This window comes from Cryptomeria japonica, chromosome 1, assembly GCF_030272615.1.
Source record: "Cryptomeria japonica chromosome 1, Sugi_1.0, whole genome shotgun sequence".
Lineage (NCBI taxonomy): Eukaryota > Viridiplantae > Streptophyta > Pinopsida > Cupressales > Cupressaceae > Cryptomeria > Cryptomeria japonica.
The window spans coordinates 215,342,860-215,348,859 of NC_081405.1; positions in this window are offsets into that span (position 1 = coordinate 215,342,860).

Here is a 6,000-nt window from a genome sequence, read left to right on the forward strand (position 1 = left end):
ATGTATATATTATTTTTAAGGTCCTCATTTAATAGAAATGAGAGATCCATTTGCAAAGTTGACTATAATGTATTTTAAATATGCTTTAAGGAAATACATTGTTCCTTTTAAGTATTATATGGTTGTAAAAGGAATTATTTATGCAGAGTTTACGTTTTGTATTGTTCTTGAAATTTTAATGCTTTCATGCATGTTTAATTTGAAAATAACTGTTCAGTTTATTTCCTTATGCAAATCTCTAAGTTTAATTAAAATAATCTAGGTTAATGAAGTTGTTGTATATACTTTATTAAACTCTGTCATATTTATTTAGTTGCAGAAACTAAAACAAAAAAAATATGTTCATCTCTAAGTTTTATTTCATTGTTTCTGGCCTAAATAAAGTTGTTGTCAATATTTATTGTAACTCTGTTATTTACTTAAAGCAGAAATTAACATCTATAGTTAAATGGACTATCTATTATAAATAAATAAATAAATAAACTATTTATGTAGTTGCTGGATAAACTTTTTTTAATCTGTCAGTTAAATATTTGCAGAAAATAAATCTTTTTCTATTCCTTCACAGCAAGGCACTTAAAATTTGCCCTAGATTTAATACGCAACTAAAATTTATTTATATATATATAAATAAATTTATGTACATACATATATGTCTGCTTGTATTTTTTTTTATAAAATACTTTATATATATATATATATATATATATATATATATATATATATATATATATATATATATTATTACATTATAAATTAACAAAATTATCAAAAAAAAAATATATTTAAAAAAAAAAATTAAACCTTAGCAATGGGGAAACCTCGGCCCTGCGCGAATCGTTGGGCGGCTCCCCCCCACACTGTGGGTATCGTCCCCTCAGTGGCGGCCGTGACTGCCACTATGGGCCGCAACCCATACACGGGGAGGCTTCAGCCCCCCTCTGTGGGCGGCATCCCATAGCGGCGGCGCAGCCGGGCTGCGGGCCGCATCCCACAGCAGCGGCCAAGGCCGCCACTATGGGCCAAGACCCGCAGTCATGGCTCCAGCCATATACTGCAGGGAGCCCCAAGGTAGCCTCCGCCCCTCTTAAAAAAAAAACGCTTTGCCTCCCCTTTTTCCAAACGTTCGGCCCTGCATCAAAAGGATTCGAAACCCTAACCCAGTGGGGTTAGGGTATTCGAAAGATAAAAGATGTTATAAGAAATAAGATAAATTGAAAAAGGCATTCTTATAATAATTAATTAGGGTTCATGGTAGTTTGATATTAGTGTTTGTTTTGTTTTTTTTTAAAAAAAAAAAGAAATTAAGGTTTTTATTATTCATTAATATATTCTAGTTAAAATCTAAGGTCATTTTTATTTCGGAAAATAAATACTTTTATATATATGTGTTTTGAATATAAAGGAGATTTATAGTCTAAGTCATGAATGTTTAAAATGACTATAAGGTAAGTTCGTTTATTTAATCATTCATATTTTATGAATGATAAATAAGCATTTAAAATGTAATGTATAGGACAAATTGTAGACCTTAATTATTTTATTTGGTGTTTTTATTACATATTGTTTTTTTTACCTATGGGAAAAAAAAAGGATGTCTTAAAATTTATTATTATTTTGGAGTTTAATCTGATGTAGGTTTTTGAGATTAATCTTTATAGGGAAAATCTCATTATGGATTTAATTGACCCTTTAATCGAATTAGTTTAACTACATTCTAATTATCGTTAAAGTATAATATAGGCATTAACCAATCTAAGAGCTAGGACTATTTTAACTAGTTCCTAAAAGCAATTAATGATTTTTGGAGATTAATAATATCTTCGCCAACTATTTTAGAGAGTTTGTTTAATTTTAGTCATTAATTAAAATTGAGGAAATAATAGAATATTTCTTCTAGTGTTCCGCATTGGATCATATTTATTCAATGAAATAGTATTAGTGCTAAATTAATAAGAAGCCATATTAAATCAAATTATTAAGTAGGGATGCATTAACAAGATGGGGAAAACTTGGCATTTAATAAATATTCATTTTTGAACCAAGTAATTATATTAATGTCTATTTAGAAGAAATGGATCTAATTAAGTACTGATAAAAACAACTGAAATGAAAGGGACTTTTGAGTGAATTGTATAGTACCCTTATAAAGTTAATCTGATCTCTTGATTATTAGAGTTATCGTAATTGTTATGCAAGTAATATTTTGAATGTCTAGGAGTTTTATCGAAACTTTAGGGTTCTATTTAAACTTTGATTCATCGTTCTCCTTAGAAACCCTTTTTCATTATAATGTTGATTAAGGTTTCATTTTGGAATAATAAGTTAAGTTGTCACAATTAATCAAGCAATGATTGCATGTAATTAAGTGCTAAAAAAAAAAAAATTGGTTGTGTTTTTGCCCAGAAGTTTGGGCATGACATTTTGGTATCAGAGCCCTAGGTTCATACACTGGTGAACATGGGCTACATTCATTACTTAGTTGAAACCGAACTATGGCTTGAAGTATAACACCTAGGTGGAAACTTGTTATATAACAAAGTGAAACATAAATAGATCAACAGATCAACAAATATCAATTCAAGGGGTTCCAAGGGTCACTAAAAGCCCTAAAATTTGAAATTATTAGTCATAATATTTATGGCTTAAATAAAACCCCAAAGGCTGCAAAATATTCAACTATTTATTCATATGAAGTAATTTCGGTGTCTAACGAAAATTAGACCTTTTGTACCTACGAGGTTACCATTCAATTGGAACCTAAAACGCAATAACTGCCCTAATCAAATTAGGTATCAGGAGCTAATCTTTCAATAAAATACCTCTGATGGTAACTAAAGGAATGCCATCCATCGAGATATGTTCATTACATGGCAAATCAAGCGAGATAAATTAGACCTTAGATGAAGGCATCATAAACAAGATAAATAAAACTAAGACAGTTCAAGTTAAGTTTTAAGCTATGTGAAATTATGATGGTTAAAAAGATCAAGGTCGTCATTGGACACATAAATGAGGAAGAATTAAAAAGAACTCTTGTGAATCTCCGATAGAAGCATTAACCTATCCTAATGACTAGGTACCTTACGATTGTGGTCATAATAGAGTTCTTATTAAGAGCATTTGTTGGACAATGTTTGTACCAATATAGTGGAGCTAGAGTTGGATAACCCTGAAGATAAGAACTAAAATGATGAATGGAAATTCCCTTGATCAGAAAACCCTAGTAATACTATAGGTAAGTTAAATAAGTCAAAAGGAGGCATGAATGTTTTGGGTAAAGAACACGCATTTACAATAAACCCTAAGTTCATCTATGGTTATATAATTGGGAAAACAAGCAAGCAAAACCTCAACTAGTTCCTTTATGGGAAGATAATCTTGGAAAAAGTAAATAATGGAAGAGAGAGTAGAGTTGATTTAGGAATCATACAAAAATCTCAATTGAAGTACAAGGGGTGTAAAGGAATTAAGATCTTATAATCTAGGAATAAGTAACTAATATTCGTTCAGAAAACTAAGAAGAAAAGTGCAACCCAATCATGGTTAGCCGCTGGGTACAAGACAGTATGTATCACAATTTAACTCCTAAGCACAATCGAAGAAGCTTTGCAAATTACGGCACTCAAGTGTGAAAGTATGCGAAAACATTAAGTATGGATGAAGCAACATGCAGATGGAAATGGCTTAAGGAAGGATTGTATAACAATAATATAATACTAAAGTTTTAATGAGAATTAGTTGGCAGTATAAAATGATTTATGAAAACATTGATAAGGAGCCAAATTATGTGGTTAGCTAAGCACTTGGAAATTATAGGAGTCTTAAGACATTGGTAATTATTGGACATCCTTGTGTTATACCATAATAGGGGAACTGGATATTAGGACGGTAAGATGGTTTATTTAGACCAAAGAGATCGAAGGATGTGATATGCCAGAAACGGGCTAGTAAATAAATATAAATAAGTAATAAGGAATGAGATAACTTCCTTTTTACTAAAGTTTTAATTAAAAGTATGGGTGTTGACCACTTTTCGAGTGCACACCCCCTTGATTTTTATTTTTATTGCATAAGTGAAGTAGGAGAGAATAAGTCCACTCTCCCAGTTGTTGAAATATGTCATGAAATGTGTGGGTAGAAATTGTTGTCAACCATTATCGACCTTACTTGACAATAATTCCACCCCAAATGTCTCTTAACCATAAGTATTAGTAATTTGGCAACAAGCTCCTACCTAATGAAGGCAAGTGAATGTTAGAGGTAAAAGTATAAGGAGCTAGCATTAGGTGCTAAGAAAACAAATATTGTCCCTAGTAAAATTATAAGATTACATTATTCAAATCCTAAGAGATTCTAAGTAAACAAGTGTCAATTTTGTACCGAACTATTAACCGTGCATGTAAGACATGAATGTGTCGATGCTTGAAGCTACCATGTAACATTGAGTTAGGGCTTAGCATATTAAGATAATTAATGGAAGTCCAAGAGGAATGGATGGAGAATGGTAGAGTTAGTGCAATCACCTGTTAGATATAATTAAGGATGTTAATAACCCTAAATAGATAGTGGATTATATCGAAAAGTGTTTCTTGAAATAGTAAGCACGTGAAGGTTAAAATGGAACATGATTTATAAAAATGAATGCGATCTCTTGTGTAGAAGAATTTATTTCATAAATCAATAAAGGATTATAAAGAATCTAAAATCTCAAGAGTCTAATAATCACTTCCTAACATACTCAGGACGTGTGATCTTGGGTGATGTGATGTGGTTACTCCCTATAGCATGGCTAGAATGGTCATCTTGTTTCAAGTTTGATTCAGCATTATTTTTTTTTATTTTCTTTGAAAAGTATATTGTGACAGTGGGGCTAGAACTTTCTTTTTATTTATTTTTCTTATGAAGAGAGGACCACCAAATTTATGTTTCTTTTATATGAACTATGGCACTTGCCATGTTTCTAGTTTTAATATTTTTTTCAATTGCCGACAGTTTTCTTCTTTTATTGGACTTGGCAGAAGTAACTTGTATTTTTGTAAAGTGTCAAGTGGTCATTTTGATGGTTGATATAACTAGCCCTAGTGATGTGAATTGTGTAATATCTATCATGTTCGTGGAACCACTGATAGCATGTCAAGGGACAATACTACAAGGAGTGAAATTAGGCACAAGAATTAACAAAGAATGTGTTTTATCAAATTAAGATAAGGGAAGGAATATCCGCCTAAGTAAAATTAATTGCCAGTAATCTGAAAGAGAAAAAAATTATAACAATAGTGTGACCTAGACCTAATGAATTGCAAAAGTAATGATTGTTGACTCGTAAATTTGGCATGGGTATGAAGATGATTGCATGGATGATATCTAAAATAAGCATTAATAACTTCCATCACTCCTTTGGAATGGGATTGTTGTGTACCTTAATGTTTGGAAATGCTGAATGATGCTCCCTATGAAACTTAAACCTTGGATCCTAGAAATATTAAAATAACATTTTAATCCCTGGTGGTGGAAAACTACCCTATATAAGGGTGGTATTGAAGAACCTAAAATTGGAATTTGCCTTGTCACCTAATAAAGTTGGAAGAAATTATGCACCTAGGACGGTTTAGCAAATAGTGTATTTACACCCTAATGAGGTGCCTCGAATGTAGAATAAGTAGATTCATTGTGGCTAAGTGTGATGTCAATTTTCTTAAGCAACATGCATGGATGAGAATACAGTAGGATAAACATGCTTTTAGACAAATCCTAAACAAAGTAGAACTCCTAGAAATTCAATATGTGTAACCTTGATTTTTGAAGTTGATGTGTGTTTGGATGGCGCATTAATGTAAGTTGTTGAAAGATAAGACCTTGCAAACACCTACCTGAAATCGAAGGGAAATGTAATAAAAATACTAAGAATTTAACCTCATGAAGATAGTAAGTTAATTACAATAATAAGTTGATTTTGGTATTTCATCCTTCTAGTAGGCAAGTTAAGATTCTGAGTAA